General features: G+C 43.7%; 1 long non-coding RNA gene and 1 other non-coding gene across 2 annotated transcripts; one reads left to right on the top strand and one right to left on the bottom strand.

The window, feature by feature from the left end:
* The first annotated feature begins 376 nt into the window (after window positions 1–376).
* Window positions 377–5,000, top strand: LOC118675156. The gene is made up of 2 exons (XR_004973825.1): window positions 377–640; window positions 4,880–5,000. It is a non-coding gene; the product is annotated as an uncharacterized LOC118675156 (long non-coding RNA).
* An 11,046-nt stretch (window positions 5,001–16,046) lies between these two features.
* Window positions 16,047–16,181, bottom strand: LOC118677991. The gene has a single exon (XR_004974686.1). It is a non-coding gene; the product is annotated as a small nucleolar RNA SNORA43 (small nucleolar RNA).
* Between the last annotated feature and the right edge of the window lie 673 nt (window positions 16,182–16,854).

The raw sequence follows: 16,854 nt of genomic DNA, 5'->3' as shown, positions 1-16,854 counted from the left end.
GGCTGAGCCTCGGCTCCTTCCATGGTAAAAGCTGACCACCGCCGACACCGCGTTTGTGAGGATTCGGGGGGGAAGGGCCAAGAGTCCGAAGACCTACCGATAGCGCGCGCACACCACAAACCCGCCACCCCACCCCCCCTCGCACCTGCCGCGCCTGAGAACCAACGGAGGGGCTGGGGTGGGGACGGGAATGGGGATGGGAGTGGAGTTGGGGCTGGGGCTGGGACTGAGCCCCGCCCCTTTGCCGCGCAGAGATGACGTCACGCCAGCCCTTCTCCACTCACCTGGAGCGGCCGGCAGCCGGAATAAAACCAAAAAAAAAAAAAAAAAAAAAAAAAAAAACCACACAAAAAACAAAACTGGACTCCGTTGGCGGCGCGCGAAGTGATGACGTCACTCCACGTGCGGCCTCCGCTGCGCGCTGACGTCACCCTGCGGGCGTCCTTGCCCACGTGGATTGTGACGCTCGTTTGCGAGAGGACCGGCGCGTGTGGAGCGCGGCGGGGCTTCCTGAAGTTGGTGTGACACCAGCCAGCAGGGAGCGTGGCTTTGGGCTCCCGTGTCCGGAACAAGGGGCGCCTGGGCCGACGGTGGCGCCGAGACCGCCTGCAGTTGGGGTTGGGTAGCTCCCCAGGGCAATGTAAGTGCTTCCTCGCTGAAGGGATCGCGGAGGAACATGACCTCTAATCCAAACTCCTTTAGTTAGTAGTTGAATTTATTGGGGTGACACTGGTCACCACAATTATACAGGTTTGAGGTGTGCAGTTCTACAACACATCATCTGTCCCCTGTATCGTGTGTTCACCACCCCGAGTCACCGTACATCACCATTTGTTCCCCCCGTGCCGTCTTACCGGCTTCTTTATAGAGTTGTACACACCTGTTAGCCGCTACTCATTTTCCATTCACTATCCACCCGTGCCACACGTTAGAGATTAGTTATTTTAAAAAGGTAAAGTCACAAATATTTTTGTATGCAAATAAAAAATGCACGTGTCAGAGTTTAATTCATTAAAGACCATAAAGTTTGTAAGGTATTCTGAAATGAATTTACATCTTTCCTTCCCTGACTTCCCCTCCATCCAATAGATCAGCAAGTTTTTTTTGTGTTTTTTTTTTTTTTAACTCAACTTTTAAAATTGGATTCCTCGCCTCCATTTTCACAAACACTATCTCAGTCTGAGTAGAAATTATCTATGGATCGGACCACAGCCTTCCAACTGACTTCACCCCCAAGCACCTCCCCCCAATTAGCCTTACCTCCCAAATCCATTCTCTACACAGCTTTCATAGTGATCAAAACAAAACAAATCAAAACAAAAAACAACAGTAAGTATAATCTAGATTATGTTGCTCCCTTTCTTAAAACCCACCAATAGTTTTTCCTTTGCCTGGAGAATTCAATTCACACTCCTTATGCTTGCTTACAGAGAACTACTACACGATTTTTTGTGCCTCTTCATCTACCTCATCTGACACTTTCTGATTCTCTCACTGTACTCTAGAGCCTTCTGCTTGGACAAGGGAGGGAGAGCACATGTTGGGACCTTCCGTTTTGAGGGTTTTTAAAGGCTGGAGGCTTAGGGGAGGTCTTGGAGAGGATCTCAATAGAATATTCATCATTTTATGCTGATGCACCAAAATGAAATTTATTCCCTTAATTTCATCTGTCCTTGGGTGTGGTTGGCACAAATGGCACTAATTGCTATCTATCTTTCTGAGAAAGGTGATTTCAGCTGTTTACCCTCTGGGTGGGGAGAAGGGCAAACCATTTACTCCTAAGTGTCTTTGGTTACAGAAGATACAGTTTTGTTATTTGCTAGATGGCTATATAAACTGCCTGGCTAACTGTCTGTCTCACTTCCCCTATTCTGCTTGTCCTAGCTTACTAGCCAGTCTCAAAGGCAAGGGCAATATTCACGAGAGAAAAGTAATACAATTCAGATCCCACCTTTACACAGTCTCTTTTACATAGAAGTCAAAGATATAGCTCTTCTTTCCCTACTTTCCAGCTCAGTGATTAATGGCCACACCACCATTCATTCAGCTATAAAATCCTGGGCATCATTTTCAATTCCTGCCTCATTTTATTTCTCTTATTTAATTACACATCAAACTATTGCCTCCAGTTCAGAAACTTTTCTAGAATTTTACCCTCTTCTTTATTCATACTATTATGGCCTTTGCTTGATGTTCTAGGAAACACTTCCTTCACTACATTATAGCTTTTTCCTTTGCTTTTCAGAGGAGGTAGAGTGAACAAACTGACTGCTGAGCAAACTGAGGTCCATGTGACCCTGTCCAAAAAGATAAATTATGTGTAATGCAATAGGGAAGAAAACATCATATTTGTCAAGTTCCTGTGAGGTATCCTTCTGCATACAGGAATTATGCTTGCTTAGATATTTATTTTTTACTAGAGGCCCAGTGCACAAAATTTGTGCACTGAAGGGGGGCGGTGTCCCTCAGCCCAGCCTGCACCCTCTCCAATCTGGGACCCCTCAGGGGATGACCGACTGCCAGTTTAGGCCCGATCCTGCAGTCAGACATCCCTCTCACAATCTGGAACTACTGGCTCCTAACCACTCGCCTGCCTGCCAGCCTGATCAATGCCTAACTGCTCCCCGGCCAGCCCAATCACCCCCAACTGCCCTCCCCTGCTGGCCTGATCTCCAATCTCCCTCCCTGCTGGCCTGGTTGCCCTAACTGCCATCCCCTGCCAGCACGATTGCCCACAACTTCCCTCCCCTGCTGACCATCTTGTGGCTGCTAGCTTGTGATGATGTGTGGGTGGCCATCTTGTGATGACGTGAGGGCCACCTAGGCTTTTATTAGTATAGATTAGAAAAGAGGTAGGAATGTGTTCTTCAGTGTCCTGAATGAGCTAGAAAATTGTGATTGGTTATCATAATTGAATCTGTTTCAAGTGATGGAAGCAGGTGTGATGAGGTGTCACCACAGGCTCACCCTTCCTGCCTCTGTAAAATATAATGTGGTTACATCACTCCCCTTCTGAGCCCGTTTGGCCTGGTGGTGTTCATGCAGAAATGCACGTAATAACTCGTGCTTAGCATTGTCATGGATAGTGATAGGGTTTCAGGACATGCTACCCCAAATATGGCACCATGGCAAAGTGAATATTTTAAGCTGAAAGAGTCTGAGAAAACAGCAGAAACTGGAAGGTCACTTTGACCTCCCCCTCCCCCTTCTTCCCTGAAGCAGGCCAAAACACCCTCTAACATGAGGGTTTTATGACCTGGAAAGGAGCATGACAAAGGGAAAGAGAGAAGAATCCAAACAGGTTTTGCTGTTTCTCCCAGGTTACTACACTTACCTCATACTTTTTGGGGTATAATACTTCCCCACAACTGTCTACTCTTTTTTTAAAAAAAAATATTTTTATTGATTTTTTTACAGAGAGGAAGGGAGAGGGATAGACAGTTAGAAACATTGATGAGAGAGAAACATCGATCAGCTGCTTCCTGCACACCCCCTACTGGGGATGTGTCTGCAACCAAGGTACATGCCCTTGACCGGAATCAAACCTGGGACCCTTGAGTCCCCAGGCTGACGCTCTATCCACTGAGCCAAACCGGTTAGGGCTCAACTATCCACTCTTCACCAACCTAGCATAAAAATACTCTGGATCAATCCCTTCTTTACGTCTTCATTTCCTGTGAAGGTTTCCATGCTACATAAAATTTATATGCTTGCCCTGGCTTATTGCAGATTCAGTTCCTGGTCAGGGCATATACCTAGGTTGCCAGTTCAATTTCTTGTTGGGGAATGTAGGGGAGGCAACCGATTGATGCTTCTCTCTCACATAGATGTTTCTCTCTCTAAAAATCAACAAAAACATATCCTCGAGTGAGGATTAAAAAATTATATGCTTTTCACTTGTTAATCTGTCTTTGTCAGTTTAATTTTCAGGCCCATCCCGAGTAGGAGGACCCAGGAAAATGTTTTCCTCCCCTACAATAGGTAATAAAAGTAAAGTTAGACACACACACATACACACAATCTTTCAGTTTATTCTATGTCCTTAAACTACTATCTCTTTGCAATTAAACTAAAACCTAGCCTAGTATGGTAGAAGTTGCAGTTGCCTACCCAACAGCCATTTTTCTCCTTTTTAATAATATTTGGCACATAGTAAAACAATTATTTGAAATTCCAATTTAACTGGAAATCCTGTATTTTATTCAATGGTTATATTCCTTAGTAACATGTCCTTATATAAACACTAGAGGCCCAGTGCACGAAATTGGTGCACTGGTGGGGTCCCTAGCGGCTGCCGGCTGGCAGCCGGGTACTCCCTCCCTTCCCCCGTCAGGCCCCACCCCCTGATCGAACTCCTGGACAATGCTGGTTGAGGGGACAATTTGTATATTCCGCTTTTATTATATAGGATATTCAGATTAGTAAACACATAATTTTTGGAAAAGCACTTGTGAGCATTTATGTCCAATATCAAATCCTCAAGGTCCATATCCCAAAAAGTCTGGGGTCCCAGTCCATGGCTCCAACTTTGTGCACATTGAGAGCCATGTCATATGGTAGTAAGTATAGCACCTGCAAGGTCATGTTAGCAAAGGAAGTGAGGTTATTGTCCCAGATGAATCCTCTGGAGGGAAACTGTGATGCTGAAGATCCATGAGTGAAGACAAAATGACATCAAGCCAGCCTCCCCACCTCCTGCCCAAGAGAGAAATGATGCAGCCAGGCCTGCTTTTTCCAGGTCCTTCCAGTTACCACCTCTGGGTCTGAAAGGGCAAGGGGAGGGGTAAACTGAGAACTTTCACTGGGAGATCCCTCCCAGGATGGGGGGCTGGGGAATCTGGGCGTAAGTACCATTATCTAATTCTCCTTCCTCTTGCAGATCTCTTGCCAATGCCTCCTCACCAGCAATATTTCCTGATTGGACCTGGAGGTCAGTGTGCAAGAGCGGGTTAGAGGAAGTCCACACTGGTCAGCATTCTGGGGAACAGAGCAAGACACAGGTGAGTGGAGAATGTATCCAGAGAAGCAAAGGAAAAATACTCCACGTACTTTCTGAGGTTCTGGGGCTTGCCAGCATTATATCTCTCCTTGTTTCCTTTCCTACTGCTGGGAAAGAACCAGCAGAGATGGGCAGAAGAATCGTGCCTAGGAAATTATTTTCACAACAGAAAGCCACATAGAATGGATTCAGCATGGCTATCCATAATTTTTGGATTATGCTTCTTTGGGAAAGTTTTTTGGGTTCCTTCACTACCCCAACCCAGGAAGGGTGCTCTGTCCTGTGACAATATTTTATCAGCACATTGTGTCTGTATTCTACATAGTGTCTTATCTTATGTGCCCAGAGTCTAGCCAGGTTTAGCACAGAGTAAATGTTGAATGGAAGGATGAATGAATGCACGAATGCTTAATCAGAGGATGCTAAGGAGTTCATTAGGGAGATAACAGCATCTTGAATTTCTCTCACTCTCCCACAAGATGGCAGCAATCACCATGGTCCAATTTTCCTATGTGAGGAACTCAGCACATCTTCATTGAGTGCCTTATGAACACAATAAGTCTATTTTTCAAATCATATCAAGGACAGAATAATACACTGATGGGAAGGAAAAGAAAAAAATAAAACTTAATATTTACTATCACTAAATTATTGGATATTGTACTATACATTTTACTTTAAAAAGCATTTGGGAAACGTGTTACTGAATTTGTGAAAGAAAAATTGCCCTCTGTGCAAATGTTAGATGAACAAATGAATTATCTCTGACCCATGTGGTACCTAGTTGTTATCTGGTCTCCTAGAACCACTCTGTTGGGCTCTTCCTGTACACCTGGCTCTGTTTTCTTGCTCTCAAAGTTAAAAAGTTCATAGGTTCCAGGTTCTCAGGTGGCTCGCTTCTTACTCCAGCCACTTCAGTCTGTGCTGAGACCATACAGTGCTTCTTGTACTGGACAGTGAATGCTTAAACTCATCACGGTGTCAGATCATGTTCACTTCTGAAAAAGGACACGACTTTCAGAAAATTGTTACTGAGTAAGTATTCTTTACAGGCTCAGAGATGAGAGTGTCCTAGTGAGGTTGAGGGTAACTTAGTTTTCTTAAAAGAATTTAATACACACACACACACACACACACACACACACGCAGTATACACACAGACACACACACACTAGGGGCCCAGTGCACGAATTCGTGTGCCTTGAAAGGAAGTGTGGGCCGCAAGGCTGCGGTGGGCACAGGGGTGGGTCTTGGCCCATCCTCTGCGCCCCCCGCCCGGCCCTTCCTGCTGCAGCCCCCCAGTCACCTGTCTGCTGGCAGCCCTGCTGATGCCACTGCTGCTCCCACGTGCTGATGGCACTGACCCGCTCGCACCCGCTGAAGGTGCGAAGTGATTGGGGCCAGTGCCGTCAGTAGGTGTGAGCGGCAGCTGCTGCCCCGATTGCCCCTCAGGAGCAGGGGGAGGTGGAGAAGCCCTCAGGGGCCATCAGGGCTGGCAGCCGCCACTCGCACCCGCTGATGGCACCTAGCGATCAGGACTGGCACTGGGCACTGGCAGTGAGTGCGAGCAGCGGCTCTGGCACTGGCAGTGGATGTGAGCGGGGCTGGCACTGGCAGCAGGTGCGAACATCTGACAGGACTGTGGCACGCGGGAGCAAAGATTTTTTAGTAACCACCAGAGGCTCGCCCCGATGACAGCAACCGGTGCCCTGCCTTGGTCTGGCACCCCCGCTCACCTGCTCCACCATCCTGCTGCGGCCGACACCCGCCATGTTCCGCCTACGCCCCTTGGTGGTCAGCACATGTCATAGTGACCAGTTGTTTGGTTGTTCCTGTTGTTCTGCCATTCAGTCTATTTGAATATTAGCCTTTTATTATATAAAATTATTTCAGAGAGGAAGGGAGAGGAGGAGAGTGATAGAAACATCAATGATGAGAGAGAATCATTGATCGGCTTCCTCCTGCACGCTCTCTACTGAGGATCAAGCCCGCAGCCACAGGCCAACGCTCTATCCACTGAGCAAAACCGGCTAGGGCCTTAAAAGTATTTACAGTTTCTGAGTGTCTTAGAAATCAAGAGCATGGTTCCTACATTAAAAAAGGAAACTTAACTTGCAGAAATCTTGCTTGGATTTTGCTACTTTTGCACTGCAAGATTGCCAAGACTTGTCTTCAAATTTACCAATTCTGGAATTAGCATATATTTGCCCTGTAACTTTAAACAAAGCTATGTCCCAGAGACATGTCTATGTTAGTAACACACAAGAATACGAAGGATGAGGAGGGGGAAGAGAATACAGAGAAGAATGATCACACAGCACAGTTGTTTTGGTCCCTGGGCAGTGGAGAGAGTCCCTAAGAGGCTGGTTCTCCTGAATCTCAGTTGCTAAGGGAGAGCCCACACTCCTTTAACACCATCGTCTCCCAGGAACTATATCCATCCTTTTTATAGGATATCGTTTAAACATTACAACTGTTCCATGTCAAAGCACAATTTTAAAAAGTTAAAAACATGATTTTCATATAAAAATAGAATGCATATGTGCCAAAATATATTAAGCTCAATATTGAATGAAGGAACTAGTAACATAACAAAGTTGGTTTCCAAAAGCATTTAAGGAAAAGGGAATTATGTAGCATGCCAGGAAAAAAATTTTAAAGATAGTTAATGTCCTATAAACAATAAAATTATAACCCTTGGTATGATTTTTTTCTATTGGACAGAAATATAAACATTAATATGTAAACTCATAATTTTGGGGCTCTAATCAAAGAGCAAATAGGAAAATCAAACAAAGGTTACTTTTTCCAAGGGAATCAAACAATCCTTGCAGGCTTGATAAATAATGACCCAGCATGACATTGAAAGGACATAAAGTGATCCTCTTTATTGCTTATAATTTCTTGTTTATCCTCCAGGCTTTTCCTCTCTAGACTGAAAGCATCATGGGGTCACGGGCTGGTGTGTCTTTTTGCCATTGTGAAGAACGTGCAAAGACATAATGAGCAGTGACGGGCGCTGAGTATGCAGTGAATCAATGTTTGCTTAGCCGAATTGAATTGAGTTTTAGAAAGATGAGTAACTTGCATAAGGGGTGAGTGGCAGATTCCCCGAGATTTCTTGTAACTGCTCAGTAGGAGGTGTACTAGTTCCTAGGAGTGCTATAGCACAGCATCACAAACTGGGCACCTTAAAGCAACAGAAATTGATCTGCTCACAGTTCTGAAGGCTTGAAGTCGTGAGAGGGGCTGGCAGGCCATGATCCCTCTGAAGGCTTTAGAGAAGATTCCTTCCTTGCCTCTTCCTAGCTTCTGGTGGTTGCCAGCAAGCTCTGGTGTTTGCTTTTAGCTGCATCACTCCATTCTTTTTTTTTTTAATTAATTAATTAATTAATTTTATTTTTATTTTTTTTTATTATTAGTTAAGGTATTACAAATGTGTCCTCATCCCCCCCATTAACCCCCAACCTCCCCCCCACACACAAACTCATGCTCCCATCCCCCTGTTGTCCATGTCCATTGGTATGGCTTATATACATGTATACAAGTCCTTCGGTTGATCTCTTCCCCTTACCCCCACCCTTCCCTACTTTCCTTCTGGGGATTGATAGCCTGATTGCTGTTTCTCAGTCTTTGGGTCTGTCCCTTTTCATCAGTCTATGTTGTTCTCTATAATCCACAAATGAGTGAGATCATGTGGTGTTTATCTTTCTCTGACTGGCTTATTTCACTTAGCATAATGCTCTCCAGTTCCATCCATGCTGTTGCAAAAGGCAAGAGTTCCTTTTTTTTTTACCGCAGCATAGTATTCCATTGTGTATATGTACCACAGTTTTCTAATCCACTCATCTAGTGATGGGCACTTAGGCTGTTTCCAAATCTTAGCTATGGTGAATTGTGCTGCTATGAACATAGGGGTGCATATATCCTTTCTGATTGGCGTTTCTGGTTTCTTGGGATATATTCCTAGTAGTGGGATCACTGGGTCAAATGGGAGTTCCATTTTTAGTCTTCTGAGGTAGCTCCATTCTGTTCTCCACAGTGGCTGCACCAGTCTGCATTCCCACCAGCAGTGCAGAAGGGTTCCTTTTTCTCCACATCCTCTCCAACACTTGTTGTTTGTTGATTTGTTGATGATAGCCATTCTGACAGGTGTGAGATGATAACGCATTGTCGTTTTGCATCTCTCGTATAATTAGTGACTTTGAGCAGGTTTTCATGTCTTTCGGCCTTCTGTATGTCCTCTTTCGAAAAGTGTCTATCTAGGTCCGTTGCCCATTTTTTTATTGGATTGTTTATCTTCCTTTTGTTAAGTTTCATGAGATCCCTGTAAATGTTGGAAATTAAACCCTTATCGGTGGTATCATTGGCAAATATGTTCTCCCATGTAGTGGGTCTTCTTGTTGTTTTGTTGATGGTTTCCTTTGCTGTGCAAAAGCTTTTTATTTTGATGTAGTCCCATTTGTTTATTTTCTCTTTAGTTTCCATTGCCCTAGGAGCATTATCAGAGAAGAAATTTCTTCGGCATATGTTTGCGATTTCGCTGCCTGTGGATTCCTCTAGTATTTTTATGGTTTCCCGTCTTACGTTTAAGTCTTTTATCCATTTTGAGTTTATTTTTGTGTATGGTGTGAGTTGGTGATCTAGTTTCATCCTTTTGCATGTATCTGTCCAATTTTCCCAACACCATTTATTGAAAAGACTGTCTTGACTCCATTGTATGCTCTTGCCTCCTTTGTCGAATATTAATTGGGCATAGTGGTTTGGGTTGATTTCTGGGGTCTCTATTCTATTCCATTGATCTATATGTCTGTTCTTGTGCCAGTACCAAGCTGTTTTAAGAACAGTGGCTTTGTAATACAGTTTGATATCTGGTATTGAGATCCCACCTACTTTGTTCTTTCTCAGGATTGCTGCAGCTATTCGGGGTCTTTTTTTATTCCAGATGAATTTTTGGAACGTTCGTTCTAGATCTGTGAAATATGCTGTTGGTAATTTAATGGGGATTGCATTGAATCTATAAATTGCTTTGGGTAGTATGGACATTTTGATGATGTTGATTCTACCAATCCATGAACACGGTATATTCTTCCATCTGTTTATGTCTTCCTCTATCTCTTTTTTCAGTGTCCTGTAGTTTTCAGCATATAAGTCTTTTACCTCCTTAGTTAAGTTTATTCCTAGGTATTTTAATTTTTTTGGTGCAATGGTAAATGGGATTGCTTCTGTAGTTTCACTTTCTGTAAGTTCACTATTGGTGTAAAGAAATGCCATGGATTTCTTAGCATTAATTTTGTATCCTGCTACATTGTCGAATTCATTTATTAAGTCTAATAATTTTTTGATGGAGTCTTTAGGGTTCTGTATGTACAGTATCATATCATCTGCAAATAAGGACAGTTTTACTTCTTCTTTTCCAATCTGGATGCCTTTTATTTCTTCTTCGTGTCTGATCGCAATGGCTAGTACTTCCAGTACTATGTTGAACAGGAGTGGTGAGAGGGGGCATCCCTGTCTTGTTCCTGTTTTTAGGGGGAATGGTTTTAGTTTTTGCCCATTGATTATGATGTTGGCTGTGGGTTTGTCATATATGGCTTTTATTATGTTGAGGTATGATCCCTCAATTCCTATCTTGCTGAGAGTTTTTATCAAGAAAGGGTGTTGGATTTTGTCAAATGCTTTTTCCGCATCAATTGATATGACTATGTGGTTTTTCTCTCTCAATTTGTTTATGTGATGTATCACATTTATTGATTTGCGGATATTGTACCATCCTTGCATCCCTGGGATAAATCCTACTTGGTCATGGTGTATGATCTTTTTGATGTACTGCTGGATCCGATTTGCTAGGATTTTGTTGAGGATTTTGGCATCTATGTTCATGAGGGATATTGGCCTATAATTCTCTTTCATTGTATTGTCTTTATCTGGTTTTGGGATTAGGGTGATGTTGGCTTCATAGAATGAGCTGGGAAGTGCTCCTTCCTCTTGGATCTTTTGACATAGTCTGAGGAGGATAGGTTTTAGGTCTTCCTTGAATGTTTGGTAAAACTCCCCTGTGAAGCCATCTGGCCCCGGGCTTTTGTTTGCTGGAAGCTTTTTGATTACTGCTTCGATTTCCTCCATAGTTATTGGCCTATTGAGATTTTTAGATTCTTCCTGGTTAAGTTTTGGAAGGTTGTATTTATCTAGGAATATGTCCATTTCCTCCAGGTTGTCTAGTGTGTTGGAGTAGAGTTGTTCATAGTATTTTCTAACAATCCTTTGTATTTCTATGGGGTCTGTTGTTATTTCTCCTCTTTCATTTCTGATTTTGTTTATTTGGGTCCTCTCTCTTTGTTTCTTGGTGAGCCTGGCTAGAGGTGTATCAATCTTGTTTATCCTTTCAAAGAACCAGCTCTTGGTTTTGTTGATCTTTTGTATTGTTTTTTCGGTCTCTATGTCATTTATCTCCGCTCTGATCTTTGTTATTTCCTTCCTTCTGCTTACAGTGGGCTTTTTTTGTTGCTCTCTTTCTAATTCTTCGAGTTGTAGAGTTAGGTCATTTATTCTCATTGTTTCTTGTTTCTTGCAGTAGGCTTGTAGAGCTATGAACTTCCCTCTCAAGACTGCTTTTGCTGTGTCCCATAGGTTTTGGATTGTTGTGTTTTCATTGTCATTTGTTGCCATGATGTTTTTTATTTCTTCTTTGATCTCACTGGTGACCCAGTCGTTGTTTAATAGCATGCTATTTAGTCTCCATGTGTTTGATTTTTTTGGATTGTTTTTGTTGTAGTTGATTTCCAGTTTTATGCCTTTGTGGTCTGAGAAGATACTTGATATGATTTCAGTTTTCTTGAATTTGAAGAGACTTTGTCTGTGACCCAATATATGGTCTATCTTTGAAGATGACAAATGTGCACCCGAGGAGAATGTATATTCTGTGACTTTGGGGTGAAATGTTCTGAAGATGTCAATTAATTCCATCTGATCTAGTGAGTCATTTAGGATTGATGTTTCTTTGCTGAGTTTCTGTTTAGAGGATTTGTCCAGTGGAGATAATGGGGTGTTAAGATCCCCTACTATGATTGTATTGCTGTCAATCTCTCCCTTGATCTTCTCCAGAAGATTTCTTACGTATTTGGGTGCTCCTATATTGGGTGCATATATATTTACCAGAGTTATTTCTTCTTGTTGGACTGCTCCCTTTAGTATTATGAAGTGGCCTTCTTGATCTCTTTTTATGTCCTTCACTTTGAGATCTAATTTGTCAGATATAAGTATTGCTACCCCGGCTTTTTTTTCACTTCCATTGGCCTGAAAAACCTTTTTCCATCCCTTCACCATCAGTCTGTGTGCGTCTTTTTTTCTGAGGTGGGTTTCCTATAGACAGCAGATATATGGGTCATGTTTTCTTATCCACTCATTTACCCTATGCCTTTTGACTGGGGAATTTAATCCATTTACATTTAAAGTTATTATTGATAGAAACTTGTTAGTCGCCATTTTTGTTCTTTACCGCTGTGTTCCTTCTTTGTTTCCTGTTTTTTCTATTTACAGCAGACCCTTTAGCATTTCTTGCATTGCTGGTTTGGTTGTAATAAACTCCCGTAGACCGTTTTTGTCTGTGAAGCTCCTGATTTGACCCTCAATTTTGATTGATAGCCTCGCTGGGTATAGTATTCTTGGATTCAGACCCTTCCTTTGCATGACTTTGTATATTTCATTCCATTCCCTTCTTGCCTGATGTGTTTCTGTTGAGAAATCGGTTGCTAGTCTGATGGGGGATCCTTTGTAGGTAACTTTCTGTCTTTCTCTGGCTGCTTTTAAGATTCTTGCTTTGTCGTTGGTGTTTGCCAATTTAATTATTATGTGCCTTGGTGTCGGTCTTTTCGGGTTCATTTTGTTTGGGACTCTGTGAGCTTCTTGGATTTATGTGAGTTTTTTCCTCCCTATATCAGGGAAATTTTCTGTTACTATTTTTTCAAACAGGTTTTCTATTCCTTGCTCAGTTTCCTCTCCTTCTGGCACCCCTATTATTCGGATGTTGTTTCGTTTAGCATTGTCCCATAGTTCTCTTAGGCTCTCCTCCTGCTTTTTAATTTTTTTTTCTAGAAGCTGTTCTGTTTGGGTATTTTTTTCTACCTTGTCTTCTAGCTCACTGATGCGGTCCTCTGCTTCTTCTAGTCTACTGTTGATGCTTTCTATTGAGTTCTTTATGGCAGTGATGTCGTTTTTCATTTCTTCTTGGTTTCTCTTCATTTCCTCTTGGTTCTTCTTCATTTCCTCTTGGTTCCTACACATATTGTTGAATTGGTCTTCCATTCTTTTCATCCACCTTATGGCCATTACTCTGAATTCTTTCTCTGACAGGTTGCTTGCCTCCATTGCCTCCATTTCGTTTACTTCCTTTTCTGATGATGCCTGTTTTTCTTTCATATTTGGGTTGGTTCTTTGTTTCACCATGATTTCTCTTCTCAAGGTATTTGGTTATGTAGTTCTCTCTCTGCTGCGCTGATTCAAAGGCACAAAATACAACACAACAAGGCACAACGTACAAGGCAACAAACTAAATGCATTCATGATATTAATAACCCCAAATAAAGGTGACCCCCCGAGCGAAGAGAATTAGGGGATAAAGAAGAAAAAAGAGAAAAAGATTAAAGAGAAAAATAAAAAACAAAAAGGAGTGCCGAAATGAGATTGGGAAAAGGGAGAGAAGAAAAAAACAAAAAGACAAAAAAAGAAAAAAAAAAGAAAAAAAAGTAAGAGAATGAAATAGAGGTGGGGAAGAGGCTATTTGTATGGGGAGAGCGAGGGATTGGAAATTAGATCTATAAGTAGGGTGAAATTTAGACAGTGGGTAGAAAGAAGGAATAGGTAAAATCCAAAGCAGGAATAGGATAAGAGAAACAGGACAACAAAAGGGGAAAAGTGAGGAAGAGAGTTTTGGCTTAAGGGTAAATGTGAGCTAGAGAGAAATGATGCTAAAGGAACGATGAAAATAGTGTGTATAACACTAATCCCAAAATAAAATAAAGAAAAATAAAAAAAAATAAAATGACACTTGAAAAAATGGTAAAAGGATAGCAATAATACTGGTTAAAAAATGTAGTAATTAAAAAGGTAAAATCAAGTGATGAAAAAAATAAAAAATAAAATAGGTTCTTAATGAAATGGTGAAAAAAGAATTAAAAAAAATATATATAAAAATATTCAGAAGTGAAGGTGCTTCAGATCTTCCACTCTTCTTTTTGGCACGCCTCAGTCCTGCCAGGCATTCAGGGGAGTGTTGAACTTCCCTGCGATACACTGTCCCTCCGTGCAGTAAACCACAGACCTGATTTTAAGGCAGCTTGTATTTGTTTACCAGACTGCCTTTATTTGTGATCGCAGAAGAGACAGTTCGTGGCTCTGCCTCTGGGTGGCAGTGTGTCTGGATTGACATCTGAGGCTATAAGTCCTCTCTATCAGTAGGGTTTTGTTGTTTTTTTTTTTTTCCTCTATGGTATTTGGAACTGATTCGGGAAAAACCACTGCCCAGAGCTGGTTCCTTGCCACTGCCCACTGTTTCCCAGGCTCCCCAAAAAGAACTTTCCCCTACAGGCTCTGCGAATGACCCCAACTGGGGAATCCCATGCACTGGGTTTAATAATCAAATGCACGGATCTAAGGGGAACTGTAACAAGAGCCTGATAGTTGTGCGAATTCGCAAGCCTCCACCTTCCAGGTCTGCGCACAGTCTCCGCGCGCCCACTCGCCCCTGGCACCAAGCAGCCAGCAGATTGGCAAAGTCCAAGGCTGCTCCTTTACATCCAGTCCAGCTATGGGCTCATTTTTCGCGTTCCCTTCTGCCAGCAGCCCTGTGGGGCCCCTTCCCCACTCGCGGGTCACGCTGGTCCCAACGGCTGCAGACTCTGTGGGGCGCAGATTCCGCCCCGCGCGCGCGCGCGAGCTCGGTCCTCCCTCCAACCCGAACTGCAAACCGCACCTTTAGGGGATGTCCAACCTTTCCGTGAGAAGAAGCAGTGCTCGTCTGAGTTCAGGCAGTCACGCTGCTTGAGATCCCTTGTTTCCAGGTTAGTAGCTGGTCTCTGGATGCTGGCAACAACCACCCAAGATGGCGCAGTCTCCGCTGCTTAGCTGGCGCACCACGAGAGGCTTCAGCCGCAGTCTCCAACCGTCCTTTTTTTCCTGGGGGTTCTCGGTCTTTCCTAGCTGCAGACAGTCTCTCAGCTGAAAATCCTCTGCCTATTCAGGCTGCATGTTACCCGTTTCAGCTGCTCACCCTTATCTGCTCCAGGACAAGGCACAGGACACGTCCGTTTATACCGCCGCCATTTTCCCTCTCTCCAGGAATCTCTGCATCACTCCATTCTGCTTGTCTTCACATGGTTGTCTTCCCTCCCTGTCTGTCTGTATCTCTGTGTCTCTTTTTATAAGGACACCAGTGATTGCTAATAAAATATGGCCTCATCTTAATTTATATCTTAATTAAACCTGCAAAGACTATTTTCAAATAAGATCACATTCACAGTACCATCAGTTAGGACTTGAAGATATTTAAAAAAAAAAAATATATATATATATATATTTTTCTCTTCTTTTTTTTCTTTTTTTGACAGCGGGTCACACCTCCACCCCAGGAGGGGTACCTACAGCCCCCCCTCCCCAGTGCCCTGGCTGGGACGGTCAGTTACCATCGGCCCACTGAGGGCATCCACGTGGGGCCCAACTCCCAACTCAGACAGGCAAATGCTGGGCGCTGACCTCTGGCACCCCCACCCCTAACTGACCAAGCCCTCCCGCTCCCTGAGTTCTCTGCTTGCCTCAGGGTCGCTAGTGTGGGTGCTCATGTGCCAGGTGGCTCCCGACCGCCCAACCAGGGACAGGGAGCGCACAAGCCCAGCCCTCTGAACCCTCCAGGCAGGAGCCCTGTGCTGCCAGCCCTACTGCGTCTGCCACCTGCACCCACCCACCCGCTGAGGTCCCGCCCGTGGTTCCCAAGTGGAAGCCTGAGCACAGGTCCCACACACGAACTCCAAACGCCAGCCGGCGGGCGCACCAGGAATGTCAGGCTACAAACCATTCTCAGTGCCCACGGTTCTGAGCAATGAGCGTAGAAATAGCCACTTCCTCTGTGCCCGGGCGTCACAGGTGCAGCAGGCAGCCGCGTCTGTGTTGCCGGCAGGTCCAGCACCCGCAGGGCAGCTAAAAAATATATATTTTTATTGATTTCAGAGAGGAAAGGAGAGGGTGAGAGAGCTAGAAACATCAATGATGAGAGAGAATCATTGATTGGCGCCTCTTGCATGCTTCCTATTGGGGACCGAGCCCACAACCCGAGGCTATACCCTGACAGGGAATTGAACTGTGACCTCCTGGTTCATAGGTCAAGGCTCAACCACTGAGCAACACCATCCAAACTTGAACATATTTTTATGGCGGACACAATTCAACCCATTACAGGAGGCTTGAAGTCAGAAGGTCTTGGGTATGAATACCTCTAGTCCATTTAGTCGGGTAAGAATCTCTCAGCATTGTGTGTAGGCTTTCTGCTTTCCCAGGTGTTGGGGAAAAAGCCTGTTCTTAGCTACATGCAATTTCAGGAGCCCCAGGCACTTATCATGACTATTTTGCATCTAGTCACCTTGTTTTGATCTTTTAGCTCTAGTTCTAGTAATAAATCTCTTTCATGTTCTCTGAAATGAAGTACTTGCCTTTTACCCAGGTTCTAGTAAGCAAGTTCTGACCTTGACCCTGTGTTATCTGAGGTTGTGGTACCTGTTCAGGAGACCAGTTCTTCTGGGACCTAATCCATGCCCTGCTCTTGCCAAAGCACCCAGGTGCAATAAAGTACCAGCTGAGCTGTGAGT

The sequence above is a fragment of the Myotis myotis genome, unplaced genomic scaffold (assembly GCF_014108235.1).
Source record: "Myotis myotis isolate mMyoMyo1 unplaced genomic scaffold, mMyoMyo1.p scaffold_m19_p_2, whole genome shotgun sequence".
NCBI lineage: Eukaryota > Metazoa > Chordata > Mammalia > Chiroptera > Vespertilionidae > Myotis > Myotis myotis.
Note: the sequence above shows the minus strand (reverse complement) of the source record. Positions and strands in the feature narration are given on the sequence as shown.